The 24,075-nt window shown below is 34.6% G+C and overlaps 1 protein-coding gene across 1 annotated transcript in view; it reads left to right on the top strand.

The window, feature by feature from the left end:
• LOC148951984 (lysosomal alpha-mannosidase-like) overlaps positions 1-24,075 on the top strand; it is a 397,289-nt gene that overhangs the window by 259,883 nt on the left and 113,331 nt on the right. The window lies entirely within an intron of this gene.

Below are 24,075 nucleotides of genomic sequence, written 5' to 3'. Positions count from 1 at the left end.
GACTCTTAAAATGAAACTAGAAGTATGCATTTCCAATCAAATGAGCCTCCTCTAAAGTAGTAGTAAGCGCCCAATTACTTGAAAATATACCCGCAAACCTACGCCTGAGGCATTTGCGGGTATATTTTCAAGTAATTGGGCTACCAGGGTCATTTGCCTATTACAATGAACTCTTCATGGGTTGCTAGACATGTTTTTTTTATTATGACATCGATTTTTTGTGTATCAGTCGATTAGAGAAAGTTGGTGGCTAGTACAATATAATATCTTGATTGGTCAGTTTTCTAAAAAAAAAAACTTAAAGGAATAGTTTTCTTTACAATTCATATTAGTAAGATACTTTAATTAAAAGAGAAAAGTTTTTATTTGCAAGGATATTAGTAGAGGAAAAAAAATGAGTATTGCATTTACATTATTGGAGATTAATGATGGAGCTAACAACAGTGATGTAATTGCTTCTTTAGTTTACGAGATTTGCGAATTTTTTGCGAAGAGGTATTAGCGTAAAGGTATTGCGATGGTTAAGAATGCCTCACGGGTAATTAAAGAATGGGGTGCTTGCATCTACAATACAAAGAACATGCTCAGATACTTAATAGATTTGACGCTTACAAGAGACATTGCTAGAAGGTATTCAATAGCTTAATTGATAAGTAACGATAGAATGACATTGTGACTTGACCTAGCTTTACCTCGCCGATGTGGTCTGTATAATACATAAGTAACATTTGAAAAGTATTGTCAATTTAAAAAGAAATGATTGCAGTGTGGTGAGGGGGATAAGTAGCATGGGGGGATGAGTTGCACGGGGGTTCAGCTAAAGGGGCTACAGTTACACGGGGGTTTCGGTTATACCGGTGTTCAGTTACAAGGGGGGTTCAGTTGCACGGGGGATTGAGTTAAATGAGGATTGAGTTCCACAAGAGTAATAGTTTTCTTTACAATTCATATTAGTAAGAGAATTGACTTCAAAGAGAATAGTTATTATTTGCAAGGATATTAGTAGAGGAAAAAAATGAGTGGTGCATTTACATTATTGGAGATTAATGATGGAGCTAACAACAGTGATGTAATTACTTCTTTAGTCTACGAGATTTGCGAATTTTTTTGCGAAGAGGTATTAGCGTAAAGGTATTGCGATGGTTAAGAATGCCTCACGGGTAATTAGCGTGTTTATTTGTTGTTTTTTTTTCAGGGGTGACTGTATCGACCCAGAGGTCCTATAATATTTAGAGAGGCCTCATTCAAATAGAAATTAAAAGTTCTATTGTCCTTTTTAAGTGACCTAAGGATTTGGACGGCAACTAAGCCCCCTCCTAGGATCATTTTTTCCCAAAGTCACCGGATTAAAAGTTTAAAATTGCCATATTTATTCAAAAAAATCTAATAACTATGTCTTTGAGGATGATTTAATCCCTCAAATGCCCGGGAGGAGGACTGCAAATTATGTGCTTTGCCCATTGTTTGCATATAGCTTTGGTTTTTGGTAATTATACGGACTTGTTGAGTTTTTTTTGTGGGTAGTGGGAGGGTTGGGGGGCGGGAGTTACATGGTAGGATCTCTCCATGGAGGAATTTTTCATGGGGGAAGAGAAATTTTCTTTGTTGGTGGTGTCAGATTTCCCAGCTCTATTTAAAAACGATAAGAAACTAAATTTTAAACTAAAATTTAAAGTAGAAAATAGTTTAAATAAATAAAACTTTCAGTTTAAAGTTTTTCAACTGAAAGTAAGGAGCAACTTTAAAACTAAAAAAGAACATAAATTATTTCGTATATGAGGGGGGTAGCCCCTTCGTCAATACCTCACTCTTTAGGCTAAAGTTTGTTTATTGCTTTCAAAAGATCTATTTATTCTAATTAAGCGACCTATTTGATTCAGGGGTCATTTTTAAAGAATTGGAACAAAATTTGAACTTAGCGTGAAAGGCGAGGTGTTGAGGAGGAGGGAACCCCCGCCCTCATATACGTAATAATTTTGGTTCATTTTAAGTTTTAGTGTTTCTCCTTACTTTCAGTTGAAAATTTTTTTTGAATATTTCTAATGCACTAAAACATCGAGCGCTACAAACATCAGAATTAACTTTAGAGGTACAATTTATCTGTTAAAGAGGGCTTATTATTTCCTTACTAAATTTTTCTTCTTTTTTTTTAAGGAGGGAGTGGATTCATGCAATTACTCTCCCCCCAAAAAGGGACCAAGATGGAACGATACCACTTCGATGCAAGCTACCAAAATACACGGTGAAAATATCCCTTTAAACATTGACAACGATTCGAGTGAAACAAGAAAACAGTTAAGGACACTTGTAAAAACACAGAAAAAGGACAAACATAGTCTTCTGTATAATGGTAGAGATGTGAGACGCTTTAGTCTATTAAATCACGCAATGAAATACCCTGTGATATTGTTATACCCCGTGATATCGTTATGCTAAGCATTCCAAAACACGAAACTGCTTCAGCGACCAAAGAGATTTTTTTTTTTTAATGTTTCTGCACATTGTGATCTAGAAATTAAAGGCTATCAAATGTTTCACAAGTTCAAAACGGTTAATAGACGACTCGAATTTCACTTTAAGCAATTGTAACAATAGTAGATTTTCAACAGATGATAAATCTTCCATCAAATCATGAGTAGAAAATACAATTTCGGATCCAGCATGCCAGGGAACATACTTTCATATTCAGCATGTAAGAAAACCATAAATGGTCACCCCCTAAAAAGGTAAGTTAACCCTAAATGGTTATTGGTTAGTGAACTGTAATCTGTTTGAGTATGATAAACGCTTGTGGAGTACTACATTACGTTATATAAACAGACTGGGGTTCTATGATAGAGTGATTACACCACTTAATAATACTGGTCAGGAACTGAGAAATGTCCAGGAGGAAGTAAGTGGAATTTGCAGCTTTTTCGGAGTTGAAGAACTCTACGTAAAGGGCAATGTACCTACAGATAAAGTTTTAATTCAAAAGTGTGACCCTAGAATTCCACTTTTCAATCTAGAAGAGTTTAAGTGTCCTAAATTTGAGGGGGGCTATCACCGTCCTGAAGACGAGGTTAGGTTCTTCGCACAGTGGATACCTAAGAACATACCTGATCGTGATAAATCCATAAGACATGTTAAAAACTATTCTATATCATGGGACCATCGTTTGTGGATGTTTAAGAGTGAACTCTAAGTACTATTTTTATGTAAACATTTGTTGTTGTTTTTTTTTTCTTTCTCAAAAAAAAAAATATTTTTTAAAAATTAGAAATTTTTCAACTTTATTTATTTTTTTATTTTTGTTCATAACTTAAAATGTCAAAATATTATTAAAGTTATAAAAATTGCGCTCTGTGATTGGTCAGAGACACGATGTGACTTCCCCACCGGTATTCTATGGACGGTTATTGACACTACCTAATCTATTGCATGTATTAAATCAGTATTTTTTATGCAGTGGAACGATAAACACATAAGTCATATCTTTAAAAAAAAAGAGGGAAGATGGAGCATTTTAATAAAGTGTGTTTACATAACAAGGTTATTTTAGCATTGAATGCTGAAAAAGTGAAGTATTTAAAATTTGAAACAAGTATAGGTGGTAGCACTATTGGAAATGTATGCATGCATTGTCATGACAGTAAGGAATTAAATTTCTTTGGAATACCAAAAAAATTCCACTCTTATGTTGGTGGTTATGCGAGATAGAGATCTCCAGAGATGATTGCACTCAAAGAGAATTCCAACATAAAATTAATCATTGATGATAGAGGACAACTCCTTGTTACTGTTGCAGCTAACACATTAACTACTGATACATCCAATCGTCACCTTTCGGGTATTAGCATTCAACGGAAGATCAATAAAATAAAGGCATACTCTTCTACTAATATCGTAAACCATATCGTGTCTACGTGTCGAAACTGTTACCTATGTAAAAATAATGTGTTACTAGGGAGTGAAATTGCTAGGAAAATAAACAGGTAGGTGTCAGAAAATATCGCTATGGAAAATACGGTTAAATCGGTGAAAAACTAAGCACCAAAAAACATTACTGCCATTGCTCAAACTCTCATTGATACACATAAAAAAAAAGACTAAACTTATATTTAACCTGTTGATGAGACACAAGTAAAAATTGTGTATGACTCTAAATGGAATAACGATTATTCTACTGATTACGAGCTAAGAGAAGACAATAGCTATAATATAAAGAGAGAACATGGTGAACTATTTTATTTAACAGATTCAAAATGTCCAAAGTTAATCATTGATAATAATAATGTATCATAATATATTTTTTGTATTAATATTCTACATAGCATTGTTTCATTAAAAATATATTATGCATTACATTGTTATGTGTTCATTATTTTTAGAGTAAGCTAGCATATCAAACGTTTAGAATGTCTAATAAAACGTCGGAGATGTAAGAAAAGGAATTTGCATACATCTATTGTCAGACACATGGGAACAAATTCTTTCTTGAATTCGCCTCCTGGATAGATAAAAAAAAACAATTCATTCAAGAAATCATGACGAAACTCTAAGTAAGCAACAAACCCTTTCTTGAAGTTACCTCAGGGATACACAATGCAGAAATTTCATTTAAGAAATTATCAAAAATTGTAAGTAAGTAGCAAATTCTTTCAAAAATATGTTAATACGTTTAAGCAATAAATATCTTTAAGCTTAACCCGTCTTTATTCTTTAGAATAGTTTTATGCATTTCATTAAATTATGAAGAAATTCTAAGTGAGTAACAATAGCTTTCTTGAATTCGCTTCCTGGACACAATACAGATATTTAATTCAAGAAATCATAATAAAATCTCAAGTAAGTAATAAAGTCTTTATTGTTTTCACCTATTGGATACACAATACTGAAATTTCATTAAAGAAATTATGAAGGACTTGTAAATAAGTAACACACTCATGTTACCTCATGGATACACAATGCAGAAATTTCATTTAAAAAATTATCAAAAATTTTAAGTAAGAAGCAAATTCTTTCTTGAATTCGCCTCCTGGGTAAATAAAAAAGACAGTTCATTAAAGAAATTATGAAAAAATTGTAAGTAAGTAGCAAATTCTTTCTTGAATTCAACTGCTGGATAAACAAAAAGACATTTCTTTCGAGAAATTATGACGAAATTCCAAGTAAGTAACAAACTCTTTATTGTTTTCATGACTTAGATACACGATGTAGAAATTTAATTCAAGAAATTATGAAAAAATTCTCAGTAAGTAACAATTTCTTTCTTGAAGTAAACTCTTGGATACAAAATACGGTAATTTAATTTGATAAATTATTAAAAAAAAAAAAATATCTTTCTTTAAGTCAACTCTTGGATACACAATACGGAAATTTCATTCAAGAAATTATGAAAATATTTGTAAGTAAGTAACAAACTCTTTTTGTTTTCAACTCTTGGATATACAGTACAGATACTTCATTCAAGAAATTATGAAAAAACCGCAAGTAAGTAACTTTTTTTTATCTTTATCAAAAACAATTTCCACTTAGCTACACGATGTAAAAATTTAATTCAAGAAATTAGGAAAAAATTCTCAGTAATTAACAATTTCTTTCTTGAAGTCAAAACATGGATACACAATACGGAAACTTCATTCAAGAATTTCATGACTTAGATACACGATGTAGAAACTTGATTCAAGAAATTATAAAAAAATTCTCAGTAAGTAACAATTTCTTTCTTGAAGTCATCTCTTGGATACACAATACGGATATTTCATTCAAGAAATTATGAAAATATTTGTAAGTAAGTAACAAACTCTTTATTGATTTCACCTCTTGGATATACAGTACAGATTTTTCATTCAATAAATTATGAAAAAATCGCAAGTAAGTAACTTTTTTTTCTATTTATCACAAACAATTTTCACTTAGCTAAATGATGTAGAAATTGAATTCAAGAAATTATTGAAAAATTCTCAGTAAGTAACAATTTCTTTCTTGAAGTCAATTCTTGGATACGCAATACGGAAATTTCATTCAAGAAATTATGAAAAAATTGTAACTAAGTATCAAATTCTTTCTGGAATTTACCTGTTGGATAAACAAAAAAGACATTTCGTTCAAGAAATTATGACAAAATTCTAAGTAAGTAACACACTCTTTATTGTTTTCACGAGTTAAATATACGACGTAGAAATTAAATTCAAGAAATTATGAAAAAATTATCAGTCTAAGTAGCAAATTCTTTCTTGAATTCACCTGTTGGATAAACAAAAAACATTTTTCAATTAGCTAAATGATGTAGACATTTAATTCAAGAAATTATTGAAAAATTCTCAGTAAGTAACAATTTCTTTCTTGAAGTCAATTCTTGAATACGCAATACGGAAATTTCATTCAGGAAATTATGAAAAAATTGTAACTAAGTAGCAAATTCTTTCTTGAATTTACCTGTTGGACAAACAAAAAAGACATTTCGTTCAAGAAATTATGACAAAATTCTAAGTAAGTAACAAACTCTTTATTGTTTTCACGAGTTAGATATACGACGTAGAAATTTAATTCAAGAAATTATGAAAAAATTCTCAGTCTAAGTAGCAAATTCTTTCTTGAATTCACCTGTTGGATAAAAACAAAAATGTTTCTTTAAATTAATTATGAAAAAAGTATAAGTAAGTAACGCACTCTTTAGCGTTTTTTTAATTGATATATGCTACGTATAAATGACATTAAGTACTCTATGAAAAAAAATTGATTGTTAGTAGCTTTTTTTTTTCTCTTTATAAACCTCACATGTCTATGAGATCCGTCCTACATACAATGAATTATCGTATTTATGAAAAAATTCAACGGCATTATCGATTTATGACGAGTCTTACAATCATGGGTACACACAAAACAGATAGTTACTTCAAGAAATTATAAAAAATATTTGTAAGTAAGTAACAAGCTCTTTATTGATTTCACTTCTTGAATATACAGTACAGATACTTCATTCAAGAAACGTGATTAAACACGTTTCGAAACTACATGCTATTTGTATACCTTTCCTTCGCACCTTTCCAAACGAGCGGGGATTCCCCACTGGTTCCTACACATTGCAAAAAAGTGAGCAGTACGAAAACTCCACGTTTTCAACCAGACTGGTTTTTTAGGGACCAATCGGGGGAGATATGCACAGTCGACATAGCTTTATTTCATTTTTTTAAGGTTCATTTAGACGTGGGTTCGTGGGGGCACGTAACCGCGTGTTAATGTACCTTAAAAAAATGAAATAAAGGTTTGTCGTCTTTGCATATCTCTCCCGATTGGTCCCTAAAAACCAGTCTGGTTGAAAACGTGGAGTTTTCGTACTGCTCACTTTTTGCAATGTGTAGGAACCAGTGGGGAATCCCCGCTCGTTTGGAAAGATGCCAAGGAAAGGCATACAAATAGCATGTAGTTTCAAAACGTGTTTAATCACGTTTCTAGAATTAAGTATCTGTACTGTATATTCAAGAGGTGAAATCAATAAAGAGCTTGTTACTTACTTACATATATTTTTTATAATTCCTTTAATTATCTTTCTTTATTGTTTGCATCCAGGAGTTGACTTCAAGAAAGAAATTTCTACTTGCTGAGAATTTTTTCATAACTTAGTTAATTAAATTTCTAAATTGTGTAGCTAAGTGAAAATTTTTTTTGATAAAGGTAAAAAAAAAGTTACTTACTTGCGGTTTTTTCATAATTTCTTGAATGAAGTATCTGTACTGTATATCCAAGAGGTGAAAACAAAAAGAGTTTTTTACTTACTTAAAAATATTTTAATAATTTATCGAATGAAATTTCCGTATTGTGTATCCAAGAGTTGACTTCAAGAAAGAAATTGTTTTTTTTTTAATAATTTATTAAATTATATTTCCGTATTGTGGACTTAAAGAAAGAAATTGTTACTTACTGAGAATTCTTTCATAATTTCTTGAATTAAATTTCTACATCGTGTATCTAAGTCTTGAAAAAAATAAAGAGTTTGTTTATTTGGAATTTCGTCATAATTTCTTGAACGAAATGTTTTTTTGTTTATCCAGCAGGTGAATTCAAGAAAGAATTTGCTACTTACTTACAATTTTTTCATAATTTCTTTAATGAATTGTCTTTTTTATTTACCCAGGAGGTGAATTCAAGAAAGAATTTGCTACTTACTTACAATTTTTGATAATTTCTTAAATGAAATTTCTGCATTGTGTATCCATGAGGTAACATGAGCGTGTTACCTATTTACAATTCCTTCATAATTTCATGAATGAAATTTCAGTATTGTGTATCCAATAGGTGAAAACAATAAAGACTTCATTACTTACTTGCGATTTTATTATGATTTCTTGAATTAAATATCTGTATTGTGTCCAGGAAGCGAATTCAAGAAAGCTATTGTTACTTACTTACAATTTCTTCATAATTTAATGAAATGCATAAAACTATTCTAAAGAATAAAGACGGGTTAAGCTTAAAGATATTTATTGCTTAAACGTATTAACATATTTTTGAAAGAATTTGCTACTTACTTACAGTTTTTGATAATTTCTTAAATGAAATTTCTGCATTGTGTATCCCGGAGGTAAGTTCAAGAAAGGGTTTGTTGCTTACTTAGAGTTTCGTCATGATTTCTTGAATGAATTGTTTTTTTTTGTCTATCCAGGAGGCGAATTCAAGAAAGAATTTGTTCCCATGTGTCTGACAATAGATGTATGCAAATTCCTTTTCTTACATCTCCGTCATTTTATTAGACATTCTAAACGTTTGATATGCTATCTTACTCTAAAAATAATGAACACAACAATGTAATGCATAATATATTTTTAATGAAATAATGCTATGTAGAATATTAAAACAAAAAATATATTACGATACATTATTAATATCAATGATTAACTTTGGACATTTTGAATCTGTTCCATAAAATAGTTCACCATGTTCTCTCTTGATATTATAGCTATTGTCTTTTCTTAGTTCGTAATCAGTAGAATAATCGTTATTCCATTTATAGTCATACACAATTTTGACTGGTGTGTCATCAACAGGTTCAATATGCTTTTCATCTTTGGTATTATTTTTATCAATGACAGTTTGATCAATTTCAGTAGTATTTGCTGGTGCTTTGTTTTTTATCGATTCATAGTTATATTACATAGTGATATTTTCTGACAATAAACTTTTTATTTTTCTGACAATTTCACTCTATATTATCACATTATTTTTAAAAAGTTAACAGTTTCGGAACATAAACAAGATATGGTTTACGATATTAGTAGAAGAGTAGGCCTTTATTTTATTGATCTTGCGTTGAATGCTAATACCCGAAAGGTGACGATTGGATGTATCAGTAGGTAATGTGTTACCTGCAACAGTAGCAAGGAGTTGTCCTCTATCATCAATGATTATTTTTGTTGGCATTCTCTTTGAGTGCAATCATCTCTGGAGATCTCAATCTCGTATAACCACCAACATAAGAGTTGAATTTTTTCGGTATTCCAAAGAAATTTAATTCCTAACTGTTATGACAATACATGCGTACATTTCAAGGAGTGCTACCGCCAGTACTTGTTTCAAAGTTTAAATACTTCTCTTTGTCAGCATTCAATGCTACAATAACCTTGTTATGTAAACACACTTTATTAAAATGCTCCATCTTCACTTTTTTTTTAAAAGATATGAATTATGTGTTCATCATTCCACGGCTTAAAAAATACTGATTTAATACATGCAATAGATTAGGTAGTGTCAATAACCTGTCAGAGAAGACCGGTGGGGAAGTGACATCGTGTCTCTGACCAGTCACAGAGCTCAATTGTTAGAACAGTATGTATATTTTGACATTTTAAGTTATGTACAAAAATAAAAAAATAAATAAAGTTGAAAAATTTCGAAGTTATAAAAAAGATTTTTTTTTTTTAGAAAGAAAAAAAAAAAAATGTTTACATAAAAATAGTACTTAGAGTTCACTCTTAAACATCCACAAACGATGGTCCCATGATATAGAATAGTTTTTAACATGTCTTATGGATTTATCACGATCAGGTATGTTCTTAGGTATCCACTCTGCGAAGAACGTAACCTCGTCTTCAGGACGGTGATAACCCCCCTAAAATTTAGGACACTTAAACTCTTCTAGATTGAAAAGTGGAATCCTAGGGTCACACTTTTGAATTAAAACTTTATCTGTAGGTATATTGCCCTTTACGTAGAGTGTTTCAACTCCGAAAAAGCTGCAAATTCTACTGACTTCCTCCTGGACATTTCTCAGTTCCCGACCAGTATTATTAAGTGGTGTAATCACTCTATCATAGAATCACAGTCTGTTTATATAACGTAATGTAGTACTCCACAAGCTTTTATCATACTCAAACAGATTACAGTTCACTAAACAATAAAAATTTAGGTTTAACTTACCTTTTTAGGGGGTGACCATTTAGGGTTCTCTTACATGCTGAATATGAAAGTGTGTTCCCTGGCATGCTGGATCTGAAAGTGTATTTTCTACTCATGATTTGATGGAAGATTTATCATCTGTTGAAAATCTACTATTGTTACAATTGCTTAAAGTGAAATTCGAGTCGTCTATTAACCGTTTTGAACTTGTGAAACATTTGATAGCCTTTAATTTCTAAATCACAATGTACAGAAACATTAAAAAAAAAAATCTCTTTGGTCGCTAAAGCAGGTTTGTGTGTTGGAATGCTTAGCATAACAATATCACGGGGTATAACGATATCACAGGGTATTTCATTGCGAGGTTTAATATACTAAAGCGTCTCACATCTCTACCATTATACAGAAGGCTATGTTTGTCCTTTTTCTGTGTTTTTACAAGTGTCCTTAACTGTTTTCTTGTTTCACTCGAATCGTTGTCAATGTGTAAAGGTATATTTTTACCGTGTATTTTGGTAGCTTTCAGCGTTGTTGTATGACTCCATCTTGGTCGCTCTTTGGGATGAGTGTAATTGCATGAATCCAATTCCGTCTTAAAAAAAAAAGAAGAAAAATTTCTAAATTAAATAATAACACCTCTTTTACAGATAAATTTTACATCTAAAGTTGATTCTGATTGTTGTAGCGCTCTATGTTTTAGTGCATTAGAAATATTCAAAAAATTTTTCAACTGAAAGTAAGGAGAAACACTAAAACTTAAAATGAACCAAAATTATTACGTATATGAGGGGGGTTCCCTCCTCCTCAACACTTCGCCTTTCACGCTAAGTTCAAATTTTGTTCCAATTCTTTAAAAATGACCCCTGAATCAAAAAGCTCGCTTAATTAGAATAAATAGCTCTTTTGATAGCAATAAACAAACTTGAGCCTCAAGAGTGAGGTATTGACGAGGGGGCGACCCCCCTCATATACGAAATAATTTCTGCTCCTTTTAAGTTTTAAAGTTGCTCCTTACTTTCAGTTGAAAAACTTTCAACTGAAAGTTTTATTTATTTAAACTAGTTTCTAGTTTAAATTTTAGTTTAAAATTTAGTTTTTTATCGTTTTTAAATAGTGCTTGGAAATCTGACACCACCTACATATAAAATTTCTCTTCCCCCATGAACAATTCCTCCCTGGAGAGATCCTACCCTGTAACTCCCTCCCCCCCCCCCTCCATCGACCCAAAAAAAAACAGAAAAACTCTGTATAATTCCCAATAACCAATGCTATATGCAAAAAAAGGGCAAAGCTCATAACTTGCAGTCCTCCTCCCGGGCATGTGAGGGATTAAATCATCCTCAAAGACATAGTTATTAGATTTTTTTGAATAAATATGGCAATTTCAAACTTTTAATCCGGTGACTTTGGGAAAAAATGATCCTAGGAGGGGGCTTAGTTACCGTCCAAATCCTTAGGTCACTTAAAAAGGACAATAGAACTTTTAATTTCTTTTTGAATGAGGCCTCTCTAAATATTCTAGGACATCTGGGTCAATACGGTCACCCCTGAAAAAAAAAACAAAAAAAGACGCTAATTACACCTGAGGCCTACTTAGACAACGCAAATACATTAAGCTAATAACTCATCGCAAAAAAATTCGCAAATCTCGTAAACTAAAGAAGTAATAACATCACTGTTGTTAGCTCCATCATTAATCTCCAATAATGTAAATGCAACACTCATTTTTTTCCTCTACTAATATCCTTGAAAATAAAAACTATTATATTTGAATTAAATTATATTAATAATATGAATTGTAAATAAAACTATTACTCTTGTGGAACTCAATCCTCATTTAACACAACCCCCAGTCAAGTGAACCCCCCCTTGGTCCTGACCCACAGTATAACTGCCACCGCCGGTTAACAGTAGCCCCTGTAGATGAACCCTCGGTCGCCTCAACCCCCCATGACCCGCCTACCTCGCACCACCCGGCCGCTCGGTCTTGTTAAATTGAACCTACTTTTCAGACGTTACTTATGTATTATACAGACCACATCGGCGAGGTAAAGCTAGGTCAAGTCACAATGTCATTCTATCGTTACCTTTCAATTAAGCTATTGAATACCTTCTAGCAATGTCTCTTGTAAGCGTCAAATCTATTAAGTATCGGAGCATGTTCTTTGTATTATAGATGCAAGCACACCATTCTGTAATTACCCGTGAGGCATTCTTAATCATCGCAATACCTTGACGCTAATACATCTTCGTAAAAAATTCGAAAATCTCGTAAACTAAAGAAGTAATTACATCACTGTTGTTAGCTCCATCATTAATCTCCAATAATGTAAATGCACCACTCATTTTTTTCCTCTACTAATATCCTTGCAAATAAAAAATATTCTCTTTTAATTCAATTCTCTTACTAATATTAATTGTAAAGAAAACTATTCCTTTAAGTTTTTTTTTTAGAAAACTGACCAATTAAGTTATTATATTGGACTAGCCACCAACTTTCTCTAATCGACTGACACACAAAAAATCGATGTCATAATAAAAAAAAACATGTCTAGCAGCCCATGAAGAGTTCATTGTAATAGGCAAATGACCCTGGTAACCCAATTACTTGAAAATATACCCGCAAATGCCTCAGGCGTAGGTTTGCGGGTATATTTTCAAGTAATTGGGCGCTTACTACTTAAAGTTCAGAAGACCAACTCTTCATAAAAACCTTACATCTCCCGGGGCATAACTTAAAACCCTTATACCCATACTTTGGGGGGTTGTGTCAACCCCAAAGGCCGTGTTATGAGATATTTGGACTATTTTTGACTAAATGGCTATCTTAGAATTTCTATCGGATGCATTAGGGTAAAATATGACGGTGAAAGGGGTATAGCTGCCCTCCGATAAATTTGACTCTTAAAAATGGCTCTTCGACTTCCCGTTTCCAATCCAATGAGCCCCGGTCGAAGTGTATACGACCCCTGTCTCCATAAAAACCTTAAATGCCCTCGGGACATACCTTACAACCCTTGCCCTGAGGACCATGAGGGGGTTCTCATCCTCAAAGACATAATTTCTGGACTTTTAAACTACGTCAAACAAAATGACTATCTCGAGATTTTGACTGGAAGTCTTTGGGGAAATGTGGGCATGGGGGGGGGGGGTTGTCCCTCAATCACTTTTGAATATTAAAGAAGGTACTATCCTTTTCAATTACCAACCGACTGAGCCCTTTTCGAAATTTTTACGACAACAAATGGCCATCTTAAAATTTCTATCAGATGCGTTTCTAGAAAATATGACATGTGAGTGTGTCGGAAGGGGGGGGGGCTCTTTGCCTTCTGATCACTTTGACTCTTAAAAAGACCATTATAAATTCTGATTACCAATCAAATGAGCCCTCTTTGAAGTTTATACGACCACCATTTCTATAAATACCTTATATGCCCCAGGGCATAACTTACAACCCTTGACCTGAGGGCTATGTAGAGGGGAGGGGGTTGTCCTCAAAGGCATAATCTCTGGACCTTTCAAGTACACTGAATTAAATGGCTATCTAATAAATTATGATTGAATGTCCTTGGGGAAATGATTGGTGTATGGGGAGGGGGCTGGATGACCTCCAATAACTCGTGACTGTTAAAAAGGCCAGTAGAACTTCTGATTACCAATCGAATGAGCCCCCTTCTTGTAAAAAAACCTTATATCCTCACAGGGCATAAATTAAATCCCTTGCTCTGAGGGTTGTGGGGGGGTGGGGGTGGTGATTCTCAAAGTCATAGTTTCCGGACCTTAAAACTACACTGAACAAAATGGCTATCTCAAAATTTTTATTGGTTATGATTGGGAAAGCGATTTACGCGGGAGAGGGGGAACTGCCTGCCCTCCATTAGCTCTTTTGGAGTTCCTATGACATTTCCTTCTATAAGAAGTGCCCTGGGCAGCGCTATCGCGCTGCCTATGATATTTTGTCTTGAGATTTCAATTATACAGCACTGGAGGTGCTGAGTAGACCAGGTAAGCCCCCCTAAAATTCAGTCTATGGACACGCATGTGGGTGCCGCCAGAGAGAGGCAAAAAAAAAAATACGCTCAGACAAAGGTATGACCATGATATCCGATGGGTACATACATAATTTCAATTCCAGTAGTACGATGTTTCGCCGCAGCAACCATACGCCATGATGGCCTAGGTGGAACTAAATACTAACTAAAAAACTAGATTTCCTCTCATGTCTGTTTCCTGTATCCTCTTAATTAGTTATCAGAGAATTTTCAAGAGGAAGGAGGTGAAAAAAACTGAAATATATCTATATGTTCGATTCCAAGAAATTTTCCAAAAGTTCCTTAGTAGTATCCCCTCCATTGATTCGAGAACGCCCATAGCAGGTAGCATAGGATTCCGAGAAAGCCCTGTTTCCATTACAGTCCTGTGACGTCACGACAGCCCTGGCAAGATTCTGATGACATGCCCTGGTAAGATTCCAGTATTTTATATGAGTAATTGGAATGTGGTTGAGATAATACACAAGTAGCGATAATAGGGGTTACTAGCCCATCTGTTCTATTAAAGGGAACACAACTGTTGACACACCCTCGTGCTTTAAATATTTCTATAGGAAAATAGCAAAGGATTTTAAATACAAAAATAGTGAAAATAACATAGGATTTACATGACTCAGATAGGGAAATTAGTACAAGATTTCCATGGCAGTCCCCAGGTGTTCCACTATTTCCCCTAGCAACCGCTATTTCTTTTGATTCTTAGCCATTTTCGTCACACATTTTTTTATATCCTTCCTCTAAAAATAGAAGGTACCATATAGGAGTCTAGACGTCTATTCTCTTTCTGTGTATTATCCTCCATCTAAAAATAGAAGCCCCTCATATACATTATCTAGACGTCTATTCTGGAAGACGCCCAGTTTCTCCCTTTAAAAATAGAAGCTCCCGTATAGGAGTCTAGACGTCTATTCTGGAAGATGTCCAGGTTTTTCAGGTGTCCCATTATTTCTTCAGTATTAAAAGGCTGAGGGAAGGGCATTTTTACATCAGTCTCGTTCAGATTTTTGAAAGTGATAGAACTATTGAAGAAAATGGACAATTCTCAGAGATACCAAGAGGTGAGTCTCTTTTCTCTAGTATTCCCTATTGAAGGAAATACTAGAAGAAAATGGAGAAAATGAACTATTGAAAAAAATGGACAATTCTCAGAGATACCAAGAGGTGAGTCTCTTTTTTCCTAGTATTCCCAATCCCCCTCCTGCAAGCCCCATCGCCCCTCCACCACACCATCTTGTCTATACTGATTTTACAGCTCATAGTATCCCCTACTTACCATGTAGCAATCCCAAATCTCATCCTCCTTCAGTGAAGAATTGAACTTTTCGAAAGAAATTATTCTTTTTGGTAAATAGCGCTTTTCGAGAAAAGCAGTCTTTTTTCCATCACACCTAGAGACGGTCGCTTAAACTTTAGCATACGATTCATCCAATTTGACTCATGTCTCTTGTGGTCTGAACAAAGGCATCTGTTATGAACAAGGCGGAAGGGTTGCTTTGCTGTCAATTAATAAACCTTAAGGGGAGGATGATCCATTTTTGTATCGACTTAGGTCAGTAATTCTATATCTATATCTCGCAAGGAGCGTATTAAATAATTTATTCCTCACAAATTCTACTATTTGCTTTTCTTGGGCAGATGAGACGGGTCCACAGACCTGTCCTAGGAACCTTTTTTTTTATTATTCTCTGCCTATTAAAGTCGAATTTATTCTTTTTATCTAATACATTTGAACGGTCATATATATAAAACATTTCTAGGTCTACTTTTGCCTATTATAGGGAGAATAAAATACTCGTTCAGAACAAAATATTCCCTTTTTTATCGTACACAAGTTATTAGTTGAATTCTAGAAACCCCCTTAGCTTTGGTGTACTGACACGACATTGTAATGGGTTTCTGGCAATGAGAAAACACCCGTCATTGGCAGTGGGGTTCTATCCACCCCTAGACGAATAATACCGTATTTTAGAAGCTGAAGGGGGGTTTGGGCAATGGCGGGCGTTTTACAACAAAAAAAACTATGGCTTCTAGAAGGAGGCGCTATTTTCAATAAATTTTATTTTCTTTTCTCTAGTATGTTTACCAAAAAATTCAGACATGCACTTTTTACTTTTCTTGGGGGAATGAGACAGGGTAGATATTTTGAGGTTGGAGTTTTATATCCAATTAAATGATCTTAATCTCGAATTGAAGTACTTTTTAGCCTCAGACGGATGGATTATGCTAGTTTTTCAAATCCTGGGATAGCTGCATATTGGGCTGGAGGGTTAAGAAAACCTGGGATATTTCCAGGGCACGCACCACAAAATATTCCCTTTTTTATCGTACACAAGTTATTAGTTGACTTCTCGCACCACCTTAGCTTTGGTGTAATGACACTTCGTTAGAGAGGGTTTCTGGCAATGAGAAAACACCGGTACTGAGCAGTGGGGTTCTATCTGCCCCTAGACGAAAAATACTGTATTTTGAAAGCTGAAGGGGGTTTTTGGCAATGACGGATGTTTTGTAATAAAAACCTATGGCTTCTAGAAGGGAGCGCTATTTCCAAAACATCTTGTTTTATTTTCTCTAGTATATTTTAAAAAAAAATCATATTTGTGTACCTTTTGCTTTTCTTGGGGGAATGAGATTGGGTGGATATTTTTTGAGGTTGGGATTCTATATCCAATTAAATGGTCATACTTTAGATTTCTTTGATTTCATAGTCTCTTAAACGAATAATAGCATATTTTAATAGCTGGAGAGAGAAGAGAACATCATTCCTAGGCAGTGGGGCTCTATTCGCACCCTACACGATTAATACCTTAAGAGGGTTTCTAGACAAAATTATACATGCTCCCTGTACAAGCCGCAGCCTCATCTGTGCAACCCCATGGCGTCCCAGGCCCATGGGTTCTGTTGCCTTGGCAATTGAAAAATTAAGAGCCTCTGGAAATAATATCAAATTGCTCGTTCCTCATACAATCACGAATCAAAGCCATATTGCTACGGGTATGCGCATCTATACTTATTCATCATTTATCAATGGTGAAATTCCTTCAAAACTTCAAAATTGGCTTTTGTAAAAAGTTCTAGCACCGTAGGATCATGGGTAGATTCCCTGCATATATTTGAACTCTTTGGACTTTCATCTCTTGTATGTAAAGTATATGGAATTCCGCTCTACAATTTAAACTTTGATAAATCCAACAGGACCTTATATGAATTGACAATGCAATCCCTGGATCGAGATTCACAAGTATCTGAAAATGGTATCCGAAGAAATGTTGGCGAAAACTTATGATATCATTGTATTAGATTTGTCCGGGTGCTCAAGATATGAGCATTGTCCGAAAGGGGTACTGTACGTTTATAGTGTACCTTTGCCAAGCCATTGGGGGAAAGTATTGCATTAGTCTCGCTAAATCAATTTGAAAACTCTTGGGAAATTACCCCTGATGGCAGTATTCTATTAAACTTGGCACCACGAACACGAATCAAATAATCAATGTATTCAATTTGGATCCTTACATGTCCGAATACGAATCATATTATATACCCTCAGATTTTCTGGAGAATATTCAACACGTTAACAATATCATTATTATTGCTAATAGCAGTCGATCAACTTTAAAGATGTGGCATTGGCTACGGATCTTTCAAACAACAAAAAATATATAATTTGTTAGTCCTCTCGGCCTACCGTACTCGTTCTATATGCCTCACATTAAAAACCGTCTTGAGCAAAGCGGAAAATCTATTATTCAAAACCGGAAGCGAGTACAAGATTTATCAACTAAACTATGGTTTTCATTACCTATTATACTTTGTTTTCCGATGTCGCGGAAATACTTACAGTGAATTCCTCTACATTTATGGCGACAGCCCTCGATTGAATGACTTCCTAGTTGAAAATACCCTTTCCTACCTCTAGAACATAAATTTCGGTGCTCTCAGATTCAAATTCTTTAAAAGTGTACGGAAATTCATTTATTAATAAAATTTGTATCTACAAAACACTGTGTTCTTTAGATTTATTCTTCTACGTAAAGGTAATCATAGGCAGCGCAGTAGACGTGCCTAAGTAAAGAACGATGTTGGCACAATGTATTATTTATTATTATTATTTTTTTTCTTTGGACCAGGGCACTTCGTATCGAAGGAGTTGTCGTACAAACTTCGAAAAGGGCTCATTCGATTGAAACTTGGAGTGGCTTGTGCCCTTTTTAATAGTCGAAAGTGATTGGAAGGCAACTAACACCCCTTCCACTCCCACCATTTCCCAAACACATCCCATCAAAATTTTGAGATAGCCATTTTGTCCAACGTAGTTGCTTTCCACATAGAAATTTTGCTGTTGAGGAGGAAATTCCCCCACAGCCCTCAGGGCAAGGGTTTTAAGCTATGCCCTGGGGGCATGCAAGGTTTTTATAGAAAGTGTTGTAGAAACTTCAAAAAAGCCTCATTCAATTGGAAATTCAAAAGGCTTGTGCCTATTTTAATAGTTGAAAGTGATTGGAGGGCAACTAATCCCCCTCTCACGCCCACTTTTCCCCCAAACACATCCAATGAAAATTTTGAGACTGTCGTTTTGTTCAACGTAGTTGAAAGTCCTGGAAATTAGGTCTTTGAGGATGACAACCCACCCTCAGCCCTCATGGCAAGGGTTGTAAGTTATGCCCTGGAGGCATATAATGTTTTTATAGAAAGCGTTGTCGTAAAAACTTCAAAAAGGGCTCATTTGATTGGAAAGTGAAATGGCTAGTGCCTTTTTTAATAGTCGAAAGGGATTGTAAGGCAACTAACACCCCTTTCGCTCCCACCATTTACCCAAAACCATCCAATCAAAATTTTGAGATAGCCATTTCGTTCAAAGTAGTTGAAAAATCCGGCAATTATATCTTTGAGGATGACACTCGCCCCACAGCCCTCAGGGTAAGTGTTGTAAATTATGCCCTGGGTTATATAAGGTTTTCATTGAAAGCTTTTTTCGTAGAAACTTGAAAAAGGGCTCATTCGATTGGAAATTCAAAGGGCTAGTGCCTTTTTAATAGTCGAAAGTGATTTGAGGGCAACGAATCCCCCTCTCACGCCCACCCTTTCCCCAAGCACATCCAATAAAATTTTGTAGATTGCCATTTTTTTCAACGTAGTTTAAAGTCTTAGAAATAAGGTCTTTGAGGATGGTAACCCGCTCAGATCTTTCGCGGCAAGGGTTGTAAGTTATGCCCTTGGGGTATATAAGGTTTTTATAGATAGTGATGTTGTAAAAACTTCAGAAACGCCTCTTACACCTACCATTTCTCCAAACACATCCAATCAAAATTTTGAGATAGCCATTTTGTTTGACATTGTTAAAAAGTCCGGAAATTATGTTTTTGAGGATGACACCCCCCCCATAGCCCTCAGGGCTAGGGTTGAAAGTTGTGCCCTGGGGGCATATGATTTTTTTTATAGAAAGTGTCGTAGAATCTTCAAAAAGGAATCGATCGATTGGAAATTGAAACGGCTAGTGTCCTTTTTAATAGTCGGAAGTGATTGGAGGGCAACTAACCCCCCTCTCACGCCCCCTATTTCCCCAAATACATGCATTTAAAGTTTCGAGATAGCCCATCTGTTGAACGACGTTGAAAGGTCTGGAAATTTTGTCTTTGAGGATTACAACTCCTCACAGCCCTCAGGGCAAGGGTTTTAAGTTATACCCTGGGGCATATACGATTTTAATAAAAAGCATTGTCGTAGAAACTTCAAAAAGGGCTCATTTGATTGGAAATTGAAAGGGCTAGTGCCGTTATAATGGTCGGGATTGATTGGAGGGCAACTAACCCCCTCTCATCCCCATTATTTCCCTAAACACATACAGTCAAAATTTTGAGATAGTAATTTTCTGCAACGTAGTTGAAAGTTCTGGAAATCAGGTCTTTGAGGATGACAGACCCCCCCAGCCCTCAGGGCAAGGGTTTTAAGTTATGCCCTGGAGCTAATAAGGTTTTTTTGAAAGCCTTGCTGTAGAAACTTCAAAAGGGCTCATTCGATTGGAAATACAAAGGGTTAGTTCCTGTTTTAATAGTTGAAAGTGATTGGAGAGCAACTAACGCCCCTCTCACGCCCACCATTTTGCTAAACACTATAAATCAAAATTTGAGACAGCCGTTTTGTTTCACGTAGTTGAAAGTTCTGGAAATTAGGTCTTTGAGGATGACAATCCCCTCATAGCCCTCAGGGCAAGGGTTTTAATTTATGCCCTTGAGGCATATAAGGTGTTTATAGAAAATGTTGTCGTATAAACTTAAAAAGGGCTCATTCGATTGGAAATTGAAAAGGCTGGTGCCCTTTTTAATAGTCGAAAGTGATTGGAAGGCTTGACATTTTTATAGTAAAGATCGATGTGAGTACAATGTATTATTTTTTGTTTAGTTTAGACCAGGGCACTTCGTATCGAAGGAGTTGTCGTAGGAACTTCAAAAAGGGCTCATTCGATTGAAAATAGAAAGGGCTAATGCCCTTTTCAACAGTCAAAAGTGATTGGAGGGCATCTAGTCTCCCTCCCACGCCCACCTTCCCATTTGCCCATTATGTTTAAAAACTAAATGTTGCCTTAAGATTAAATCAAAATGCACTGTGTTACTGCTAATTCCCAATAAGGCATCTCAGCAGTATCCCAATAACGACTGAGGGTATTATGTTCAAATTTTCGGGGCTACTTCTGCTCTTAAAATTTAACCAAATCAAAATAGAATAATTGTATCCAAGCTATCAAAGAAAGTAGACAGATTTTTTTGCTAATGGTATCAAGTTTTCTATTTCAGGTCAACTAGAGGAGGTATGAAACTAAATTAAACACTACTTTTTGTTTCCAGATTTTTAAAAGGGTGTATGTTGTTTAAAATTGCTGAAAATTTTTCTCCAGTATACAAATGGCAGGCCAAACTATAAAGTCTTAAAAAAACGAAAAGATTTAAAGTATTATTTTATTTTACCCTAAAAAGACCTTGTCAATATAAAACGAACAGAAACCCAAATGCCTCCCCTAGGCCAGAACATAACTTGCACTTTTTTGAAAAAAAAATACAAATTAATGTCCATTGTCTGTTTAATATACATATACTGATGCTTAGTAATCAAAATATTAATATTATTTGATTTATTAAAGTTATAAAAGTAAAAACATTTATATTTTTCAGTTAAGCGCAAATTATATTCTGGCCTTGGGAAGGCATAGTGTTTTAGAGCCCTACTCATGTTTATTTCTGCTCGTTTTGAGTTTGACTCGGTTATTTATTGTAATTTCTGTTTGTTTTTGGTTTTATTTATTTATCGATGTTGATTTTTGGTAGTTTCAAGCTTGGTAGATTATTTATCTTATTTTTGCTCATTTTTGGTTCAATGGAGTTCTTTATTTTCCTTTGATAAACATATTTTATGGAAAAGGTTTTTTTAATTAATCATCAGAAACAATAAGTGGTGGCAGCTCTTTAGGATTCAGGTTGTACTCATATTGGCATGCAAAGTCAGGGTCAAATTTTCTACAATATATTGTAACTTTATTTTTAATAAATCTCTTTGTAAAGTCAATGATACTATTCCGATTCATGTTATAAAATTCACGTTTTACAATTTGCTTATTTGAAGCAAAGTCACCAACAAAATTTTCATATGAAGAATTACTTACTGTAACAGCCAAATAAAAGTCTGTAGGGTTATAATCATAGTAGCCAGTATCATCATAGCGATGACGCAAGAATCAAACTTTTTTTATTCCAGCAATTGAAGCGTAGACCAGATTCTTCTTCCCACTAAAATTTAAAGCCGCGACGATACCAGTCTCTTAAAAATAAACTGAACTAAACTGAACGTTTAGGGTTTTTCGCAATCATGCCAGGGTAAGTATTTTCCCATTGGTCACATTTATCATAGTGACAATTGGAGAATAGGGAACCTCTATTATGAGAGTCACAAATTTCTTAAAGACAGGACTTATAGTCTTTAGTTTTCGCATAGTACCCTCCCTGCAATTTCAATGGACTGCATAATTTAAACTTTTCTTTATATTCATTAGTAAAGGTAAAATTCTCAGAAGATGAATAGCTGCCCAATGTATATAAACATAACGGACATGTGTAGAACATTTTTTGATGTTGACCGTCTCACTTCCAAAATGAAACTGACTCACGTTCAATAAAAAATGTCTTCTATGATAATTGACGTCAAAAAACCTGTTTAGACACAATTTCTTGTTGACTTACAAAAGCAAAACCACAATATCATTTTTTCTCAATTAATATATCTATAAATAAAGCAGCTGGGTCGCGATAACAAGGTTTCATAGTTCAAAGATGGGGAATCAGTTCCCATTATATCGTTAAGCGTTTCTTGAGAAGTTTCCTTTGAAGAGATAATTCAAGAAAATCATCATGTAAAATTAGCCACTTTTCCAATTTTACTAGACTCCGTAAGATTTTCTGGTGCTGAAATCCATCCATTTTAATACTCTCACTACCAAATAAAGAATCTTGCTTGTAACCAACCATTTTTTATAGATTTGTTTCTTCAGTATATCTCGTAATGCATTTAATCAGTCTTGTAGTCTCTCTATATGCACTATATTCACTTTAGCCGCGCAGCATAACTGTTCTTCCGACTTGAATTTGCTTAATGACATAACATATCCTGCATAAATCTTGTCCCATTCTATGGTTAGTCGGAAACCCCTTGTAATTTCCACTGCTACTTTAGGCATTCTAGGTCCCATCTCTCTAACATTTTCAATATCTAATAATGTATAAATATCCATTTTGATGTTGACACACTGAACTCTTTTTTAATATTGAAGAAATAATGGGACACCTGGAAACATGGGAATCTTCCAGAAAAAGAATATGCCAAAAATGGCTACGAATCGCGAGAAATGGCGGTTGTTAGGGGAAATAGTGGAACACCTGGGAAGTGTCATGGAAATCCTGGGATAATTTCCCTATCTGTGTCATGGAAATCCTATGCTATTTTCCCTATCTGGGTCTTTAAAATCCTATGCTATTGTCCTATAGACCCATTTAAAGCTCGAGGGTGTGTCGACAGTTGTGTCCCGTTTAATAGAACAGATGGGCTAGTAACCTCTATTATTGCTACGTGTGTTATCCCAACCACACTCCGATTACTCATATAATAATAATATAATCTTGCAAGGGCATGTTGTCGGAATCTTGCCAGGGCTGTCGTGACGTCACAGGGAAACAGGAAACGTGTCCTGGAAACAGGGCCTTCTCGAAATCCTGTGTTAATTTGCTATGGATGTTCTCGAATCAACAGAGAGGGGAACCTACTCTGCTTTGGAATAGCCTGGAGGGAATCCTTCATCAGCCCCCCCTCCGCTGTTTCCTGGTTTCTTAAAGTAATACAATCATCCAGATACCCAACGATGTATTCAAAAGTGCTAAATCATAATTTTTCTGGCAGTTCGACTACTGTTTCTTATTCGTTGGTTTTCATGTAATATTTGTACCATTTTGAGCACTTTTTGAAATATAAATCATAACGATAGATTTTCACCGTCCATTTTCAAATAATATGAAAGACTTAGGAATTGATAGGGAAAGAAACTGTTTCTTTTGTATTGAAAAATCAATTTACTCATTTTTCCAGTCTTTTTTTTTATTTGTCTATTGGA

Source organism: Artemia sp. Qi Xiang Cuo, chromosome 5 (assembly GCF_049724085.1).
Source record: "Artemia sp. Qi Xiang Cuo chromosome 5, ASM4972408v1, whole genome shotgun sequence".
In the NCBI taxonomy this organism is placed as follows: Eukaryota; Metazoa; Arthropoda; class Branchiopoda; order Anostraca; family Artemiidae; genus Artemia; species Artemia sp. Qi Xiang Cuo.
This window is presented reverse-complemented; position numbering and strand designations above follow the sequence as displayed.